Source organism: Salvelinus namaycush, unplaced genomic scaffold, assembly GCF_016432855.1.
Source record: "Salvelinus namaycush isolate Seneca unplaced genomic scaffold, SaNama_1.0 Scaffold392, whole genome shotgun sequence".
In the NCBI taxonomy this organism is placed as follows: Eukaryota; Metazoa; Chordata; class Actinopteri; order Salmoniformes; family Salmonidae; genus Salvelinus; species Salvelinus namaycush.
Window position 1 is genome coordinate 131,371 of NW_024060919.1, and position 22,630 is coordinate 154,000.

General features: G+C 43.0%; 1 protein-coding gene and 1 long non-coding RNA gene across 3 annotated transcripts in view; both read right to left on the reverse strand.

Annotated features, from left to right (window-relative positions):
- The window catches only part of LOC120040921 (CDK5 and ABL1 enzyme substrate 2-like), a 91,269-nt gene that overhangs the window by 67,065 nt on the left and 1,574 nt on the right, over nt 1-22,630 (reverse strand). The window lies entirely within an intron of this gene.
- Nucleotides 1,101-4,579, reverse strand: LOC120040922. Its single transcript, XR_005475802.1, has 4 exons — nt 3,347-4,579; nt 2,970-3,065; nt 2,093-2,282; nt 1,101-1,978 (listed from the first exon to the last, which is right to left on the reverse strand). It is a non-coding gene; the product is annotated as an uncharacterized LOC120040922 (long non-coding RNA).

Below are 22,630 nucleotides of genomic sequence, written 5' to 3' on the forward strand. Positions count from 1 at the left end.
AGGCAGCATCCTAGTGGACTGGGACACCACGGACTGACTGACAGACAAATTGAAACCCGACCGCCAACGAAAATTACAATCCGTTTTTGTATTAGCAATGCGCAATGACTTTTAAAAATTCACAGATTTAAAAATCCCTATCCTAACATTTTCCTCTTACTTGGTGGTCGAAGGATGGCTGACATTAATTTAAATACATTATCCCATTTAATTTAAACACATTATCCCATTTAATTTAAATACAATATCCCATTTAATTTAAATACATTATCCCATTCAAATTAAATACATTATCCCATTTAGTGAGAAAAGTGCAGACTGATAACTCCAGGTGTCTCAGATGGCACCCTATTCCCAATGGGCCTGTCTTGCCTAATAATGTCCCCTGGCCAAAAAGTGTCCCCCTCCGCATCACAATGGGATTTGCGTCCGTTGCTATATCAACGGTGAGACGACCTAACGATTACAATTTTGGCGATCATTACAGCCTAAATGACGTTCTTTTCATCAAGAATATTTAGAAGATAAATACACAAAAGCAGAGGACTAACGGTCAAGAGGGAATAAACGATCAATGAGTCAGAGACATGGGAAGATTTTGTCTAGGCATTGAGCCTAAAACAGGATACTTGTGATTTGGCCACTGGCCCAATTTTATTGCAAGGAATTCTAATTGGTCAACCACCGGCTAGGGTTGGGTTACAAAACTACATTCTGTCTCTTTGTACTGTGGAGACTCACTGAGGACAGGGGAGAATGAACATCTACCTCTCAGCACAATATCCATGATTTGTCCTCTTTGAATAAACCAATTTTTCCCCCCATGATTTGCTTTGGGGTCTGTGTTACTGAAGAGTAACATCAACTGTACTATGCAAACAAGGCCTATTTTGCGTGAATTTTCTCGGTTTAAACAAGTTTTGTTTTAACTAATAAAATTAAAACATTACTTCAAAACTACTGTTGGGTACCTTGTTAACTTTACAACATGAAATCCATGTCTTAAAACATTACTACGTTTTTAGAAATGGCAAAGAAAACGAATAATTTGCTTTGACGCAATAGAATTGCAGTCATCCCCTATTATGATTCCTTTTGTTCTATCTCACATAGCTGATCAGTACACCCCTTGTGGTTGAATATATATGTATCTATTGTAGGATCTAGGATACAACAATGAATAATGTGGAACAAAGAAATACAAATCAAAGGATCCCTTATAACTTACAATAATGAACACCTTGGGAATCAGCTGTGAAAACCAACCTGGCAATATGTAAGATTTTAAATACATAAAACTTTGATTGTTTTTGGTAACAGTTGTGTAATTCATTTATTTTTTCACAGATTTTTTTTTTGTACACTCACATGGCAATCAAACATATTATGTGCCCAGTATGATAGAGCAAAATATTATTCTTAGCAGATAATGACAACAACAGTAGCTGCAGGGTGGTTGGTAATAGAGGACATTAGGTGGATCCACATCTGGGTGTTGGGCACAACCCCCTAGGTCCTGGACAACAGGAGAAGAGTTAAAAGGGAACAGGGTAGGAGACAGAGACGTAAACACACAGGTAAACACACTTTACTGTGAGAAAATTTGATGGATTAGTGCAGTGTTATAAAATGGGAGATATGTACTTTTCAACACTTTTGGAAGGTATAACCTCAACTCAAGCTGGTCCCCCTCCGACTCAGAGCACAGAGAATCAGACTGATCTAAACTCACACTGGCTCTGGTAGATGGGATACCTCCTGGGGGGCTCAGACAGTCGATGGTCCTGAAGTCATTTGGAGGTACATTGAAGAGGTACATTTTTATAAGCTCAGCATATCTACCATTTCTTGCTTTTCTCAAAATGTCAACCAAAGCTTAACATAGTTTGTCTCACGGGCTTTCACCGAAGGGTGTCAGTGCTTTCAGTGGTTGATTATCCCAACTGGAGAAGATCGGTGGCTTCCACCGAGGTAACCCCTGGAAGACAAAGAGAAAAATATCACTGTTCAGGGGAAACTAAAACTAGCGTCAGGTTATTTTGTGTACAAATGCAAATGGTTATTATCTGAGATTTTATTATTTTATATTCACTTTAACAGATGGTGACCTCAACTAGGAGTGAAAGAGCAGCGAGATCTCCCAGGTCTCGCCTTCCTTTAGTTCTTCTTCCAAACCAAGTATTTCGCCCGGATGTCGTAGCACTTAGTCCCCTTTTTTGATTCTGCTCCGGTAGATCTCCTTCCGTTTCTCCTGCGCCGTGTCCATCCATGTTCAGTCTCACCTTGATTGATAACAGGAATAAAATGCAATTATATTTCATATTACAATTACCTATCAAATACATGAACATGTCCACCATCGCCTTGGAGGTGGCCACGCCAGTCTCATCCTTGATGTGTATCACACAAAAATAACATCTATTTTTGATTCTGTTAGAGTTTTTTTTACTCTGAGAATTAGAACCTACGGACATTATGAAAGCTTAACCGATGGTATTCTTCCCAGAGGATCAACACAGCTGCTTTCAGACAAAACATGTTTCCACAAGAATATACACTCCAGTTTAGACACTCCTCCTTCTCTCCGATCCTTCCATCTTGTTGTTCGACAGGAAGACAAAGTAATAAACCCTCATTTCTCCCTTAAAGGGGGGGGGGGGGGGGGGGGGGGATCTGACCTCACCTCAACCCCTCATTTGCCTAATCCACAGATGTCCATCCGCTTCCCCTATAGCACTCCTGTGACTTCCTCCCATACACCCAGCACATTTCAAAGCCATCTGGCTCCTACAGATAACCGTTAACATCTGATGTAAAAACCAGTCTCTATCACTCCTCAGATACTATACTGCTGAGTAAAACAACGTTCCAAGTTTAACCCAGAATCTAACAGTTCCAAGCACCCTATTTTAAATGGGGTTTTTACAGAAGGGAATTGAGAGTTAAGCACGTACTCTTCCTGTACTGACCTTAATGGGTATTGCCTCCATCCACTTGGTAAAGTGATCGGTCGCCGTCAGACACCAGCTGTTGCCATTCCTGGATTTAGTGAATGAGGTCAACCCCTAACATATTAAAGTGTTAGAGGGAAGATTATTTTGTTACACACATCTGTGTCATACAGTATTGCACATTTTCATATTTGTAAGGATACTGAAACACACACACACACACACACACACACACACACACACACACACACACACACACACACACACACACACACACACACACACACACACACACACACACACACACTCTAGAATATTTAACTCTGCTGTGGTCAAATAAAGTAGCCATCACAAAAACAACTTGTCAGGCGCAAAATGTGAATTGGAACACTTACCGATCATGTGCCCTGGTGACCCCTGGTTTGATCCAATTCCATTTACTCCATTCCAGACATTATTATAAGCCGTCCTCCCACTGAACTATATGTATAGCTAGCGACATGTAGATGACCAGCTAGCGAGATGGAAAATGGTTGTACATAGTTAAATCCGTCCAGTTATCTAAATAGAACTGCTTAACGTTGCGCCTCTTGTCGAGATCAGCGGTGCCTTCATTGTACTTCGCCTGGTTGGAAAGTTAAAAGAAAATCTCTGAGGGATGCCATTGAAGTGCAAGATATATACAAACAGAAAGCTACAATATCAGTTACAGTAGCTAGCTAGCTAACGTTAGCTAAATAAAATTGTATGGCTAGCTAGTTGGCTAGCTAGTTGGCTAGCTGGCTGGCTACTGTGACTAGCTAGCTGACCAGACAGGCTGAGGTAAATAAGTACAGTAGCTAGCAATGTCAATCTATATACAGCCTACATTATTTCTTCCCATTTAACAAATGTTCATATATAAAGACAAATATATGGTAACGTTAAAGAGTGTTCTCTTTCCAATCTTTTTGGTCCTCTGAAGCAGCAGGTCGTCAGCAGGTTGTCATCCTCAAAAACACCGTCCTTGGAGAGCAATTCTGAGGTAATAATTTTGCGCGGACTGAGCGAGCGCTTATGAGGTGAAATAGATCCAAGCAACCAGCATAGCAACGGACGCTTTGGTTCATCACGTAATCCGGTCAGAATTTTGCAAGTTCTAGCAACAGCCCTAGCAACAGAAGCTAGAACTCATCGAATCCCATTGTGACACTTTTTGGCAGGGGGAAACTATTTGGCATGACAGGCCCTGGTCAAAGGTAGTGCACTATATAGAGAATAGGGTGCCATTTGGAACACTAGATGGAGAATAGGGTGCCATTTGGAACATTAGATGGAGAATAGGGTGCCATTTGGAACATACCTTACATGAACATCTGGCTGAGGTCATGAGAATACAACAACATGTAGGGGTGCATTACACATGACACCTTATTCTGTAGGGGCCCTGGTCAAAACTAGTGCACTATATAAGATACCATTTGGGACACGTCCATCATCTAATTTCAGATCAAATCTGTTATATAGTCTAGATTGTTTTGTTTTTGTTCCAAACACCAGGTGGTCAATTGATATTGATATTCCACCCTGAAACGATATAATTGTATGAAATTTATTATAAAAACTATAAAACTATAATCTGATGATGTGTGAAGTTTTAGTCAGAATTAGAACAAGGACCATTTGTTCCTTTTTAGTATGTAAGCAGGGTGCAAGTGTGAAACAAATGATAAGAGGAGCTATCGACAGACAAGTTGTACTACTGTGTTCCTTACAGGACATTCTGTCTCCACCCGTGGAGGGGAGAAACTGTTAGGCTGGCAGAAAATGATGAAACATGTTGCAGATTAAAGAAACAATGTATCTGTGTAGTGGAAAAACACCGACTGTCTGAGCAAGGCGTAGCTTAAGATTTGAACTTGTTTGTGTGTGTGTTATAAAGACTGTGTTTGTATTGTGGACTTCAGAACGTTCTCGTGAATAAACTGTACTAACCTTTATGTATAAGCTGAGTCTTTGCCTAATTATTATTATACCCATGGTCTTACAAACCTCTGGGATTGGTCAAAGCTATTGATTGATAGTTATTATCATTGGGATTGAAAATTCTCGTGACAACAATAGGTCAGACAGACAGGTGGTCTATTGGACAGACAGACAGGTGGTCTATTGGACAGACAGACAGGTGTTCTATTGGACAGACAGACAGGTGGTCTATTGGACAGACAGACAGGTGTTCTATTGGACAGACAGACAGGTGGTCTATTGGACAGACAGACAGGTGGTCTATTGGACAGACAGACAGGTGGTCTATTGGACAGACAGACAGGTGGTCTATTGGACAGACAGACAGGTGTTCTATTGGACAGACAGACAGGTGGTCTATTGGACAGACAGACAGGTGGTCTATTGGACAGACAGACAGGTGGTCTATTGGACAGACAGACAGGTGTTCTATTGGTCAGACAGACAGGTGGTCTATTGGTCAGACAGACAGGTGGTCTATTGGTCAGACAGACAGGTGGTCTATTGGTCAGACAGACAGGTGGTCTATTGGACAGACAGACAGGTGTTCTATTGGACAGACAGGCCTGTATTTGGAGAAAAACGGACCATGTACGTTATCGGTCCTGGAATGGCTGTTAGCAGATAGACATTATGCAGGCTAGAGGCTGAGACTGTGTGTATACAGGACCATGTACGTTATCGGTCCTGGAATGGCTGTTAGCAGATAGACATTATGCAGGCTAGAGGCTGAGACTGTGTTTATACAGGACTCCATTCATATGGCTCTGGAGACAGACAGCCTGGGAAGAGAGGGGGGGGTAGAGCAGAGGTCAGAGGACAGTCAACACTGGTCAGGATAAACACACTACCCCCAACACACAGTCCCGGCCCCACCCCCCACCCACAGTTCCGGCCCCACCCCCCACCCCCCACCCACAGTTCCGGCCCCACCCCCAACCCACAGTCCCGGCCCCACCCCCAACACACAGTCCCGGCCCCACCCCCAACCCACAGTCCCACCCCCAACCCACAGTCCCGGCCCCACCCCCAACCCACAGTCCCGGCCCCACCCCCAACCCACAGACCCGGCCCCACCCCCAACCCACAGTCCCGGCCCCACCCCCAACCCACAGTCCCGGCCCCACCCCCAACCCACAGTCCCGGCCCCACCCCCAACCCACAGTCCCGGCCCCACCCCCAACCCACAGTCCCGGCCCCACCCCCAACCCACAGTCCCGGCCCAACCCAACCACAGTCCCGGCCCCACCCCCAACACACAGTCCCGGCCCCACCCCCAACCCACAGTCCCGGCCCCACCCCCAACCCACAGTCCCGGCCCCACCCCCAACCCACAGTCCCGGCCCCACCCCCAACACACAGTCCCGGCCCCACCCCCAACACACAGTCCCGGCCCCACCCCCAACACACAGTCCCGGCCCCACCCCCAACACACAGTCCCGGCCCCACCCCCAACACACAGTCCCGGCCCCACCCCCAACACACAGTCCCGGTCCCACCCCCAACACACAGTCCTGGCTGGTCATGCTACTTTTACAGTGTGACATCATCGTCCTGTAGGGAGTGGTTTGTTTCAGTTCCTCGTTATAAGCCTAGCTAAGACCATTTTCAGATGTGAAAGTTTCACAAGACAGAATAACAACCCCTTCCTCTGTCCCCCACAGACTGATGATGTCATTCAGATTCCAGCATAGGGCTTGTTCTCACAGAGCAGCCTCTGCTGTGGTCTGTGTGTGTGTGTGTGTGTTCATCTCGGTCTCACCTGTCTTGTATGAGCAACAACATATTTAATTTTACCAGGCAGGTCAATTAAGAACAAATTTGTTATTTACAAAAACAGCTTGCTATGGCTACTAGCCCTCTGGCTACCCCAACCCACAGTCCCGGCCCCACCCCCAACCCACAGTCCCGGCCCCACCCCCAACCCACAGTCCCGGCCCCACCCCCAACCCACAGTCCCGGCCCCACCCCCAACCCACAGTCCTGGCCCCAACACACAGTCCTGGCCCCAACACACAGTCCTGGCCCCAGTGAACGTTAATCTACTAGCATCGACAGTCTCAATAAGCGTTAAGCTACTAGCATCGACAGTCTCAAACATTAAGCTACTAGCGTCGACAGTCTCAAACAGCATTAAGCTACTAGCGTCGACAGTCTCAAACAGCATTAAGCTACTAGCGTCGACAGTCTCAAACAGCATTAAGCTACTAGCGTCGACAGTCTCAAACAGCATTAAGCTACTAGCGTCGACAGTCTCAAACAGCATTAAGCTACTAGCGTCGACAGTCTCAAACAGCATTAAGCTACTAGCGTCGACAGTCTCAAACAGCGTTAAGCTACTAGCGTCGACAGTCTCAAACAGCGTTAAGCTACAGCGTCGACAGTCTCAATAAGCGTTAAGCTACTAGCATCGACAGTCTCAAACAGCGTTAAGCTACTAGCGTCGACAGTCTCAAACAGCGTTAAGCTACTAGCGTCGACAGTCTCAATAAGCGGTAAGCTACTAGCATCGACAGTCTCAAACATTAAGCTACTAGCGTCGACAGTCTCAAACAGCATTAAGCTACTAGCGTCGACAGTCTCAAACAGCGTTAAGCTACTAGCGTCGACAGTCTCAAACAGCGTTAAGCTACTAGCGTCGACAGTCTCAAACAGCGTTAAGCTACTAGCGTCGACAGTCTCAAACAGCGTTAAGCTACTAGCGTCGACAGTCTCAAACAGCGTTAAGCTACTAGCGTCGACAGTCTCAAACAGCGTTAAGCTACTAGCGTCGACAGTCTCAAACAGCGTTAAGCTACTAGCGTCGACAGTCTCAAACAGCATTAAGCTACTAGCGTCGACAGTCTCAAACAGCATTAAGCTACTAGCGTCGACAGTCTCAAACAGCATTAAGTTACTAGCGTCGACAGTCTCAAACAGCATTAAGCTACTAGCGTCGACAGTCTCAAACAGCATTAAGCTACTAGCGTCGACAGTCTCAAACAGCATTAAGCTACTAGCGTCGACAGTCTCAAACAGCGTTAAGCTACTAGCGTCGACAGTCTCAATAAGCGTTAAGCTACTAGCGTCGACAGTCTCAATAAGCGTTAAGCTACTAGCGTCGACAGTCTCAATAAGCGTTAAGCTACTAGCGTCGACAGTCTCAATAAGCGTTAAGCTACTAGCATCGACAGTCTCAATAAGCATTAAGCTACTAGCATCGACAGTCTCAATAAGCATTAAGCTACTAGCATCGACAGTCTCAATAAGCATTAAGCTACTAGCATCGACAGTCTCAATAAGCATTAAGCTACTAGCATCGACAGTCTCAATAAGCATTAAGCTACTAGCATCGACAGTCTCAATAAGCATTAAGCTACTAGCATCGACAGTCTCAATAAGCATTAAGCTACTAGCGTCGACAGTCTCAATAAGCATTAAGCTACTAGCATCGACAGTGTCAAACATTAAGCTACTAGCATCGACAGTGTGACAAGCACAAAGGTAACGTATGGAACATGGTTCAGGACAGAGTAACTTGCTGAATTGATTTCAAAGCCTGCTGTGTTTGTTGTCGCTGTTCTACCATAGTGAGATTGACATCATGTTGTGTGTGTGTGTTGACTCTATACACGCAGGTTAACAACCACACTGTGACCCAGTTGGTCGACTAACAACATGCAGCAAAAGTTCAATCGAGTTTAGAAATGAACATTAAAAGAAAAATAAATCACTATTTTAGAAAAAAAGCCCATAAAAAATCTTTGCAAGGTAAAGAAAAAATAAAATTTCTTAACTTAAAATCAGGAATATGATATTTTACTGAATGAAGAGAGCCAACAACTACAGGTTAAACTCACATAAAGCTTACTACTTAATGGTTACTAAACCTGGTAAACATCTAAAACAGCCCTCACATAAAGCTTAATACTTAATGGTTACTAAACCTGGTAAACATTTAACAGCCCTCACATAAAGCTTAATGGTTACTAAACCTGGTAAACGTCTAACAGCCCTCACATAAAGCTTACTACTTAATGGTTACTAAACATCTAAACAGCCCTCACATAAAGCTTAATACTTAATGGTTACTAAACCTGGTAAACGTCTAACAGCCCTCACATAAAGCTTAATACTAAATGGTTACTAAACATCTAACAGCCCTCACATAAAGCTTACTACTTAATGGTTACTAAACCTGGTAAACATCTAACAGCCCTCACATAAAGCTTAATACTTAATGGTTACTAAACCTGGTAAACGTCTAACAGCCCTCACATAAAGCTTAATACTTAATGGTTACTAAACCTGGTAAACGTCTAACAGCCCTCACATAAAGCTTAATACTTAATGGTTACTAAACCTGGTAAATGTCTAACAGCCCTCACATAAAGCTTAATACTTAATGGTTACTAAACCTGGTAAACGTCTAACAGCCCTCACATAAAGCTTAATACTAAATGGTTACTAAACATCTAACAGCCCTCACATAAAGCTTACTACTTAATGGTTACTAAACCTGGTAAACATCTAACAGCCCTCACATAAAGCGTAATACTTAATGGTTACTAAACGTCTAACAGGCCTCACATAAAGCTTAATACTTAATGGTTACTAAACCTGGTAAACATCTAACAGCCCTCACATAAAGCTTAATACTTAATGGTTACTAAACCTGGTAAACGTCTAACAGCCCTCACAAAACTAATACACGTCAAACCAGTTATAATTTTAATACATCAACATACAAAACGCATTACAAAACAACCATGCGATTAATGACCATTTTAAAATCTATGAAAATCTATGAAAATCAGAATTACACAACAGTGTGACTGACCCTACAGCCTTCTTAGACTCCACTATCCTGAAGCAGCTATGAGCAGACAAAAAAATTAAATCACTAAAAAACAGAGATCGCCCAAAAATACATATTAGACAGTAAAAACATTCGAATGGTGAAAAGCACCCGGAATGGACGGCTTTCCCATAGAATTGTATTTGATATTCTGGGACAAAGTAACGCCCCTACTTACACAAATGACAACACAAGTCATTCAACTCAGTACTTCCTAGTTCCATGTATAAAACCGTTATTTCAGTTATATTTAAAAAATCGAGACCCTGTAGTTGAATCAATTGCAACAATAAAATAATAACAAACCTCATAAGCAACAGAATGGAAAAAGTCCTTCAAGACTTGATACATATTAATCAAACATGGTTTATTAAAACTAGACACTTAGAAACAAATTCAAGAACATGTTTTCAATTTAAAACAATATGCTAAAAAAAACAATATCTAGATGTAGCAATAATGGCTGTTGATGACGAAAACACTTCTGACCGTCTTCAAATGGTGTTTTCTATTAAAAACTTTGAAAGTTTTCCAAATGAAATATGAAATGCAATTCAAATATGATATAAAAATGTCCTAAAGCAAACAATATACAAAAATGATACGTTATCTGATAAAAATTGCTTTAGAAAAAGAGGCACAAGACACAGATGTCCTCATTCTACTCCCTCCTGTTTGCACTGGCAATTGAACCGCTTGCAGAAAGAATTAGACAGGACCCAAAACGTAACAGGTACGCAATATAACATGTGTTTTTGATGTATTTTTGGACCATTTTTGGACCATTTTTTTTGGACCAAAAATTGTCCAAAATACATAAAAAACATATTATATTGCATACAATCTATCCTACCTAAAGGTGATGCAGTGAGACAAGTCACCTGACAAAACCCCTGCATGGAAAGTCTAAAGTTGGCACATTATAAAAGCCCCCACAAACTGTAGACTCCACCAAACATTTCCGCCTCAACGTCTAGATGGGTGTATGAGTGGGCTGCCATAAAACGCTGCTATGCTATTCACACACACTACAAGTAGTAACTTGTGGCTGTTTTAAAATGAACAGGCAATCCACCACAGTCCCTCCCCCTTTTGTGGCATAGACAGCCAGCATCCCAAATGGCACCCTGTTCCCTTCATAGTGCACTACTTTTAACCAGAGAACCCTATGTCAACGTAGTGCACTACTTTTAACCAGAGAACCTATGTCAAAGTAGTGCACTACTTTTAACCAGAGAACCTATGTCAAAGTAGTGCACTACTTTTAACCAGAGAACCTATGTCAACGTAGTGCACTACTTTTAACCAGAGAACCTATGTCAACGTAGTGCACTACTTTTAACCAGAGAACCTATGTCAACGTAGTGCACTACTTTTTAACCAGAGAACCTATGTCAACGTAGTGCACTACTTTTAACCAGAGAACCTATGTCAACGTAGTGCACTACTTTTAACCAGAGAACCTATGTCAACGTAGTGCACTACTTTTAACCAGAGAACCTATGTCAACGTAGTGCACTACTTTTAACCAGAGAACCTATGTCAACGTAGTACACTACTTTTAACCAGAGAACCTATGTCAACGTAGTGCACTACTTTTAACCAGAGAACCTATGTCAACGTAGTACACTACTTTTAACCAGAGAGCCCTATGTCAACGTAGTGCACTACTTTTAACCAGAGAACCTGTCAACGTAGTGCACTACTTTTAACCAGAGAACCTATGTCAAAGTAGTGCACTACTTTTAACCAGAGAACCTATGTCAATGTAGTGCACTACTTTTAACCAGAGAACCTATGTCAAAGTAGTGCACTACTTTTAACCAGAGAACCTATGTCAAAGTAGTGCACTACTTTTAACCAGAGAACCTATGTCAAAGTAGTGCACTACTTTTAACCAGAGAACCTATGTCAATGTAGTGCACTACTTTTAACCAGAGAACCTATGTCAATGTAGTGCACTACTTTTAACCAGAGAACCTATGTCAATGTAGTGCACTACTTTTAACCAGAGAACCTATGTCAATGTAGTGCACTACTTTTAACCAGAGAACCTATGTCAATGTAGTGCACTACTTTTAACCAGAGAACCTATGTCAATGTAGTGCACTACTTTTAACCAGAGAACCTATGTCAATGTAGTGCACTACTTTTAACCAGAGAACCTATGTCAATGTAGTGCACTACTTTTAACCAGAGAACCTATGTCAATGTAGTGCACTACTTTTAACCAGAGAACCTATGTCAACGTAGTGCACTACTTTTCACCAGAGAGCCCTATGTCAAAGTAGTGCACTACTTTTAACCAGAGAACCTATGTCAATGTAGTGCACTACTTTTAACCAGAGAACCTATGTCAATGTAGTGCACTACTTTTAACCAGAGAACCTATGTCAAAGTAGTGCACTACTTTTAACCAGAGAACCTATGCCAAAGTAGTGCACTACTTTTAACCAGAGAACCTATGCCAAAGTAGTGCACTACTTTTAACCAGAGAACCTATGTCAAAGTAGTGCACTACTTTTAACCAGAGAACCTAAGTCAAAGTAGTGCACTGTCTAGGGAATAGGGTGCCGTATGGGATGTAGTAAAGGCTATCCAAATACAGTAGCGCTGAGCGGAGAAAACAGTCACTCAACTTGTCCAGCTTGGGCAGATCCAGTACACGAGTAGTGTAAAACAGGGGTTCCAACCCCTGATGTAAAACACACAGTGTGCCTGTCGTACCACAATCATCCATTGCTCTGTACACTAGCTATACACATAGGCTACAGTAGAAGTCTGTGTGAGTGTGTGGACAGAGGAAACTGCAGTTGACCTGGTTGTTTATTTTAGGGAAGTAATTGACCAATAATACACCTTTTGGTCAACGAAATGGAAATACAAGGAGCCTATAGTGTATTGCCCAATCACAGCAAGGTTTTTTTGAAGTGTTTTCACATTTGGTTCTTTTCGGAGAATGTTTATGAATTCAGTGCTGTTTGCTTTATTTTTTGTGCAGAACACCCCCACGAAGGAACTCAGACCCCTCAAAAGAGGCCCCGAAGCGAACAGACCATCAAGAGGTTCCCTTTTCTAGGGCAATGTGAACATCAAGCTCCCCAGGTTCCCTTGTGATTCCCACACTATACACTAGACTACTGTTATAACCCCTCACACTAGACTACTGTTATAACCCCTCACACTAGACTACTGCTATAACACATACACTAGACTACTGTTATAACCCCTCACACTAGACTACTGTTATAAACCCTCATACTAGACTACTGTTATAACCCCATACACTAGACTAGTGTTATAACCCCATACACTAGACTAGTGTTATAACCCCTCACACTAGACTACTGCTATAACCCCTCACACTAGACTACTGTTATAACCCCTCACACTAGACTACTGTTATAACCCCATACACTAGACTACTGTTATAACCCCTCATACTAGACTACTGTTATAACCCCATACACTAGACTACTGTTATAACCCCTCACACTAGACTACTGTTATAAACCCTCATACTAGACTACTGTTATAACCCCATACACTAGACTACTGTTATAACCCCATACACTAGACTAGTGTTATAACCCCTCACACTAGACTACTGCTATAACCCCTCACACTAGACTACTGTTATAACCCCTCACACTAGACTACTGTTATAACCCCTCACACTAGACTACTGTTATAACCCCTCCCACTAGACTACTGTTATAACCCCTCCCACTAGACTACTGTTATAACCCCTCCCACTAGACTACTGTTATAACCCCTCCCACTAGACTACTGTTATAACCCCTCCCACTAGACTACTGCTATAACCCCTCCCACTAGACTACTGCTATAACTCCTCCCACTAGACTACTGTTATAACCCCATACACTAGACTACTGTTATAACCCCTCCCACTAGACTACTGTTATAACCCCTCCCACTAGACTACTGCTATAACCCCTCCCACTAGACTACTGCTATAACTCCTCCCACTAGACTACTGTTATAACCCCTCCCACTAGACTGCTGTTATAACCCCTCCCACTAGACTGCTGTTATAACCCCTCCCACTAGACTGCTGACATAACCCCTCCCACTAGACTGCTGACATAACCCCTCCCACTAGACTGCTGACATAACCCCTCCCACTAGACTACTGACATAACCCCATACACTAGACTACTGACATAACCCCATACACTAGACTACTGACATAACCCCATACACTAGACTACTGACATAACCCCTCCCACTAGACTACTGACATAACCCCTCCCACTAGACTACTGTTATAACCCCTCCCACTAGACTACTGTTATAACCCCTCCCACTAGACTACTGTTATAAACCCCTCCCACTAGACTACTGCTATAACCCCTCCCACTAGACTACTGTTATAACCCCTCCCACTAGACTACTGTTATAAACCCCTCCCACTAGACTACTGTTATAAACCCCTCCCACTAGACTACTGTTATAAACCCCTTACCACTAGACTACTGTTATAAACCCCTCCCACTAGACTACTGTTATAACCCCTCCCACTAGACTACTGTTATAAACCCCTCCCACTAGACTACTGTTATAAACCCCTTACCACTAGACTACTGTTATAACCCCTTACCACTAGACTACTGCTATAACCCCTCCCACTAGACTACTGTTATAAACCCCTTACCACTAGACTACTGCTATAAACCCCTCCCACTAGACTACTGTTATAAACCCCTCCCACTAGACTACTGTTATAAACCCCTCCCACTAGACTACTGTTATAAACCCCTCCCACTAGACTACTGTTATAAACCCCTCCCACTAGACTACTGTTATAAACCCCTCCCACTAGACTACTGTTATAACCCCTCCCACTAGACTACTGTTATAAACCCCTCCCACTAGACTACTGTTATAAACCCCTCCCACTAGACTACTGTTATAAACCCCTCCCACTAGACTACTGTTATAAACCCCTCCCACTAGACTACTGTTATAAACCCCTCCCACTAGACTACTGTTATAAACCCCTCCCACTAGACTACTGTTATAAACCCCTCCCACTAGACTACTGTTATAAACCCCTCCCACTAGACTACTGTTATAAACCCCTCCCACTAGACTACTGTTATAAACCCCTCCCACTAGACTACTGTTATAAACCCCTCCCACTAGACTACTGTTATAAACCCCTCCCACTAGACTACTGTTATAAACCCCTCCCACTAGACTACTGTTATAAACCCCTCCCACTAGACTACTGTTATAAACCCCTCCCACTAGACTACTGTTATAAACCCCTCCCACTAGACTACTGTTATAAACCCCTCCCACTAGACTACTGTTATAAACCCCTCCCACTAGACTACTGTTATAAACCCCTCCCACTAGACTACTGTTATAAACCCCTCCCACTAGACTACTGTTATAAACCCCTCCCACTAGACTACTGTTATAAACCCTCCCACTAGACTACTGTTATAAACCCCTCCCACTAGACTACTGTTATAAACCCCTCCCACTAGACTACTGTTATAAACCCCTCCCACTAGACTACTGTTATAAACCCCTCCCACTAGACTACTGTTATAAACCCCTCCCACTAGACTACTGTTATAAACCCCTCCCACTAGACTACTGTTATAAACCCCTCCCACTAGACTACTGTTATAAACCCCTCCCACTAGACTACTGTTATAAACCCCTTACCACTAGACTACTGTTATAAACCCCTCCCACTAGACTACTGTTATAAACCCCTCCCACTAGACTACTGTTATAAACCCCTCCCACTAGACTACTGTTATAAACCCCTCCCACTAGACTACTGTTATAAACCCCTCCCACTAGACTACTGTTATAAACCCCTCCCACTAGACTACTGTTATAAACCCCTCCCACTAGACTACTGTTATAAACCCCTCCCACTAGACTACTGTTATAAACCCCTCCCACTAGACTACTGTTATAAACCCCTCCCACTAGACTACTGTTATAAACCCCTCCCACTAGACTACTGTTATAAACCCCTCCCACTAGACTACTGTTATAAACCCCTCCCACTAGACTACTGTTATAAACCCCTCCCACTAGACTACTGACATAAACCCCTCCCACTAGACTACTGACATAAACCCCTCCCACTAGACTACTGACATAAACCCCTCCCACTAGACTACTGACATAAACCCCTCCCACTAGACTACTGACATAAACCCCTCCCACTAGACTACTGACATAAACCCCTCCCACTAGACTACTGACATAAACCCCTCCCACTAGACTACTGACATAAACCCCTCCCACTAGACTACTGACATAACCCCTCCCACTAGACTACTGACATAACCCCTCCCACTAGACTACTGACATAACCCCTCCCACTAGACTACTGACATAACCCCTCCCACTAGACTACTGACATAACCCCTCCCACTAGACTACTGACATAACCCCTCCCACTAGACTACTGACATAACCCCTCCCACTAGACTACTGACATAACCCCTCCCACTAGACTACTGACATAACCCCTCCCACTAGACTACTGACATAACCCCTCCCACTAGACTACTGACATAACCCCTCCCACTAGACTACTGACATAACCCCTCCCACTAGACTACTGACATAACCCCTCCCACTAGACTGCTGACATAAACCCCTCCCACTAGACTGCTGTTATAAACCCCTCCCACTAGACTGCTGTTATAAACCCCTCCCACTAGACTGCTGTTATAAACCCCTCCCACTAGACTGCTGTTATAAACCCCTCCCACTAGACTGCTGTTATAAACCCCTCCCACTAGACTGCTGTTATAAACCCCTCCCACTAGACTGCTGTTATAAACCCCTCCCACTAGACTGCTGTTATAAACCCCTCCCACTAGACTGCTGTTATAAACCCCTCCCACTAGACTGCTGTTATAAACCCCTCCCACTAGACTGCTGTTATAAACCCCTCCCACTAGACTGCTGTTATAAACCCCTCCCACTAGACTGCTGTTATAAACCCCTCCCACTAGACTGCTGTTATAAACCCCTCCCACTAGACTGCTGTTATAAACCCCTCCCACTAGACTGCTGTTATAAACCCCTCCCACTAGACTGCTGTTATAAACCCCTCCCACTAGACTGCTGTTATAAACCCCTCCCACTAGACTGCTGTTATAAACCCCTCCCACTAGACTGCTGTTATAAACCCCTCCCACTAGACTGCTGTTATAAACCCCTCCCACTAGACTGCTGTTATAAACCCCTCCCACTAGACTGCTGTTATAAACCCCTCCCACTAGACTGCTGTTATAAACCCCTCCCACTAGACTGCTGTTATAAACCCCTCCCACTAGACTGCTGTTATAAACCCCTCCCACTAGACTGCTGTTATAAACCCCTCCCACTAGACTGCTGTTATAAACCCCTCCCACTAGACTGCTGTTATAAACCCCTCCCACTAGACTGCTGTTATAAACCCCTCCCACTAGACTGCTGTTATAAACCCCTCCCACTAGACTGCTGTTATAAACCCCTCCCACTAGACTGCTGTTATAAACCCCTCCCACTAGACTGCTGTTATAAACCCCTCCCACTAGACTGCTGTTATAAACCCCTCCCACTAGACTGCTGTTATAAACCCCTCCCACTAGACTGCTGACATAACCCCTCCCACTAGACTGCTGTTATAAACCCCTCCCACTAGACTGCTGTTATAAACCCCTCCCACTAGACTGCTGTTATAAACCCCTCCCACTAGACTGCTGTTATAAACCCCTCCCACTAGACTGCTGTTATAAACCCCTCCCACTAGACTGCTGTTATAAACCCCTCCCACTAGACTGCTGTTATAAACCCCTCCCACTAGACTGCTGTTATAAACCCCTCCCACTAGACTACTGTTATAAACCCCTCCCACTAGACTACTGTTATAAACCCCTCCCACTAGACTACTGTTATAAACCCCTCCCACTAGACTACTGTTATAAACCCCTCCCACTAGACTACTGTTATAAACCCCTCCCACTAGACTACTGTTATAAACCCCTCCCACTAGACTACTGTTATAAACCCCTCCCACTAGACTACTGTTATAAACCCCTCCCACTAGACTACTGTTATAAACCCCTCCCACTAGACTACTGTTATAAACCCCTCCCACTAGACTACTGTTATAAACCCCTCACACTAGACTACTGTCATAAACCCCTCACACTAGACTACTGTTGTCACGCCCTGGCCTTAGTATTCTTTGTTTTCTTAATTATTTTAGTTAGGTCAGGGTGTGACATGGGGAATGTATGTGTTTTTTGTAGTGTCTAGGGTGGTTGTAAGGTTTAGGGGGTTTATTAGAGTAGTTGGGTTTATGTTTAGTATAGAAGTCTAGCTGTGTCTATGGTTGAGTGTAGGTATCTAGGAAAGTCTATGGTTGCCTGAATTGGGTCTCAATTAGAGACAGCTGGTTATTGTTGTCTCTGATTGGGAGCCATATTTAAGGCAACCATAGGCTTTAGCTGTTTGTGGGGAATTGTCTATGTCGAAGTGTTTTGTGTCAGCACTTATGTTTGTATAGCTTCACGGTCGTCTGTTTTGTTGGTTTGTTTTGTTTTTTCCTTCTTTAAATAAAAAGAAGATGTACTTTCCACGCGCTGCGCCTTGGTCCTCTCTCAGTCCCTTTGACGATCGTGATAACTGTCATAAACCCCTCACACTAGACTACTGTCATAAACCCCTCACACTAGACTACTGTCATAAACCCCTCACACTAGACTACTGTCATAAACCCCTCACACTAGACTACTGTCATAAACCCCTCACACTAGACTACTGTCATAAACCCCTCACACTAGACTACTGTCATAAACCCCTCACACTAGACTACTGTCATAAACCCTCACACTAGACTACTGTCATAAACCCCTCACACTAGACTACTGTCATAAACCCCTCACACTAGACTACTGTCATAAACCCCTCACACTAGACTACTGTCATAAACCCCTCACACTAGACTACTGTCATAAACCCCTCACACTAGACTACTGTCATAAACCCCTCACACTAGACTACTGTCATAAACCCCTCACACTAGACTACTGTCATAAACCCCTCACACTAGACTACTGTCATAAACCCCTCACACTAGACTACTGTCATAAACCCCTCACACTAGACTACTGTCATAAACCCCTCACACTAGACTACTGTCATAAACCCCTCACACTAGACTACTGTCATAAACCCCTCACACTAGACTACTGTCATAAACCCCTCACACTAGACTACTGTCATAAACCCCTCACACTAGACTACTGTCATAAACCCCTCACACTAGACTACTGTCATAAACCCCTCACACTAGACTACTGTCATAAACCCCTCACACTAGACTACTGTTATAACCCCTGACACTAGACTACTGTTATAACCCCTGACACTAGACTACTGTTATAACCCCTGACACTAGACTACTGTTATAACCCCTGACATTGGAGCCTCAATAGAGAGAATATGTGAAGAAAACGTGGTTGTTTTTGGATATTGATTAGCGATTGTCAAGGATGCAGATAAATTCCAGCAGTTTTTAGTTCAGATTATTTGTTTGCAATATGTGATCTATAGGCTAAGAGAGTTTCATAAGCTGTTTATTGATTGTGGAGTTTGAATAGTGTGAGAAGACAATATATTTGGTGAGGAGAAGACAACATATGGTACAAAATCAATTATAAACTGTGTGATTCGAACCCTGAATGCTGATTGGCTGACAGCCGTGGTATATCAGACCGTATACCACGGGTATGACAAAACATATATATTTTTTAGTGCTTTAATTGCGGTGGTAAACAGTTTATAATAGCAATAAGGCACCTCGGGGGTTTGTGGTATATGGCCAATATACAACGGCTAAGGACTGTATCCAGGCACTCCGCGTTGCGTCGTGCTTTAAGAACAGCCCTTAGCCGTGGTATATTGGCCATAAACCACATCCCTTCATGTCTTATTGCTTAATTATAGGGGAAGTAGCATATACTGGTTGTACAATTCTCTATTACTGTGCAGATATTCTTCTGCTATTTATTCTGTTACCAATAATATGTACACGTTAATAGTATCTTCTGTTTACAATTATTGTCTCATCTTTTAACTAATTTTAATCTATTAGCTTCCAACATGTAAGTATATCTAGCTGTGTGATAACACATTCTGATGGTAATGGCTTGTCCTACACATGGTAAAAACCCAGAATGCATTGAGTGAATGTTGGGAAAAGATTTTTGGTTCCTTTCTATACATAGCAAAGTGAATGCAAACAGGACTCGGGACCACAAAATAGTTGAAGTGATCTGACAAAAGAGTTGAGTCCTTATTCACGGGCAGTGTGAATACAAAGAGAAATGAGTTATTTGGTAGTTGTTTTTTTACCCCTAGAGTTCACTTAAAAAAGAGGACTTGAGAGAATGCCAGTGTGCAAAGCTGTTAAAGGCAAAGGGTGGCTACATTGAAGAATCGGTTCATTTAAAGAGGACTGTACAGTGCCTTCAAAAAGTATTCAGATCCCTTGACTTGTTCCACATTTTGTTACGTTACAGCCTTATTCTAAAATGGATTAAATTTAAAAAAATGATTTGGAAAGGCACACACATGTCTATATAAGGTCCCACAGTTAACAGTGCATGTCAGAGCAAAAACCAAGACATGAGGACGAAGTAATTGTCCTTAGAGCGCTAAGACAGGATTGTGTCGAAGCACAGATCTGGGGAAGGGTACCAAAACATTTCTGCAGCATTGAAGGTCCCCAAGAACACAGTGGCCTCCATCACTCTTAAATTGAAGAAGTTTAGAACCACCAAGACTCTTCCTAGAGGTGGCCGCCCAGCCAAACTGAGCAATCGAGGGAGAAGGGCCTTGGTCAGGGAAGTGACCAAGAAGCCAATGGTCACTCTGACAGCACTCCAGAGTTCCTCTGTGGAGATGGGAGAAGCTTCCAGAAAGACAACCATCTCTGCAGCACTCTACCAATCAGGCCTTTATGGTAAAGTGGCCTGGCAGAAGCCACTCCTCAGTAAAAGGCAAATGACAGTCCACTTGGAGTTTGCCAAAAGGCACCTAAAGGACTCCAAGACCATGAGAAACAAGATTCTATGGTGTGATGAAACCAAGATTGTACTCTTTGGCCTGAATGCCAAGCGTCATATGTCTGGAAGAAACCTGGCACCATCCCTACGGTGAAGCATGGTGGAGGCAGCATCATGCTGTGGGGATGTTTTTCAGAGGCAGGGACTGGGAGACTAGTCAGGATCGAGGCAAAGGTAAACAGAGCAAAGTACAGAGAGATCCGTGATGAAAACCTGCTCCAGAGCGCTCAGGACCTCAGACTGGGGTGAATGTTCACCTTCCAACAGGACAAAGACCCTAAGCACACAGCCAAGACAACGCAGTAGTGGCTTCGGTACAAGTCTCTGAATGTCCTTCAGTGGCCCAGCCAGAGCCCGGACTTGAACCCGATCGAACAACTCTGGACTAGAGGTCGGCCGATTTCAAGTTTTCATAACAATCGGAAATCGGTATTTTTGGGCGCCGATTTGCCGATTATTATTATAATATTTTTTTACACCTTTATTTAACTAGGCAAGTTAGTTAAGAACACATTCTTAATTTCAATGACGGCCTAGGAACTGAGGCAGAACGACAGATTTTTAACCTTGTCAGCTCGGGGGATCCAATCTTGCAACCGTACAGTTAACTAGTCCAATGCTCTAACACCTGATTACATTGCACTCCACGAGGAGCCTGCCTGTGCCGCGAATGCAGTAAGCTAAGGTAAATTGCTAGCTAGCATTAAACTTATCTTATAAAAAACAATCAATCAATGACTGTCATTGCTCCAATGTGTACTTAACCATAAACATCAATGCCTTTCTTAAAATCAATACACAAGTATATATTTTTAAACCTGCATATTTAGCTAAAAGATATCCAGGTTAGCAGGCAATATTAACCAGGTGAAATTGTGTCATTTCTCTTGCGTTCATTGCACGCAGAGTCAGGGTATATGCAACAGTTTGGGCCGCCTGGCTCCTTGCGAACTAATTTGCCAGAATTTTACGTAATTATGACATAACATTGAAGGTTGTGCAATGTAACAGGAATATTTAGACTCATGGATGCCACCCGTTAGATAAAATACGGAACGGAATAAACGTTTTGTTTTCGAGGTGATAGTTTCCGGATTAGTCAAAGGTATATGGTTTAGAGAGAAATAGTCGACGCGTTATAATTCCTGTAATAACTTGCGGCTGAACTTGAAAGGGGTTCCTTCGTTATTTTACCGTTCATGTCTTCCATAGAGAATGTCTTGATCTACTTCAAATTAGGTCTGTGTTTGGTGCAGGCTTAAACTGCCTCGACGTTTTGATACCCGTGTAAATCTCACTAGGATAAGGTAACGTTTGTCAACATATTTTCATAAATCCACTCTACAAAAAAAATGATCTTCGCTTATATTTAGCCAATATTGATCAGAGTTACCTTGTCCTATGGATATCTACACAGTTATAAAATTGGCAAGGTGGTGTAAGCCTACACGAAACACAGACCTTATTTTAAGTGAATCTAAAAATATCCTATGGAATAAATGAAGGAACCGCTTTTCAGATTTTGCTAGAAGGTGTCATGGGAATTATGACTCGCACTTTGGTCGTCAATTCTTACCATGCCCATTATTAAAATAGGATTTCCTGCATATAGAAATTACAGTTTTTGTTTTCAACATTCATCACAGGTAACTTAAACTCTATTTTTATTCAAACAGTTGAGAGTATTTGTCTCCTAAGCAGACTCTTCAGTATCATTG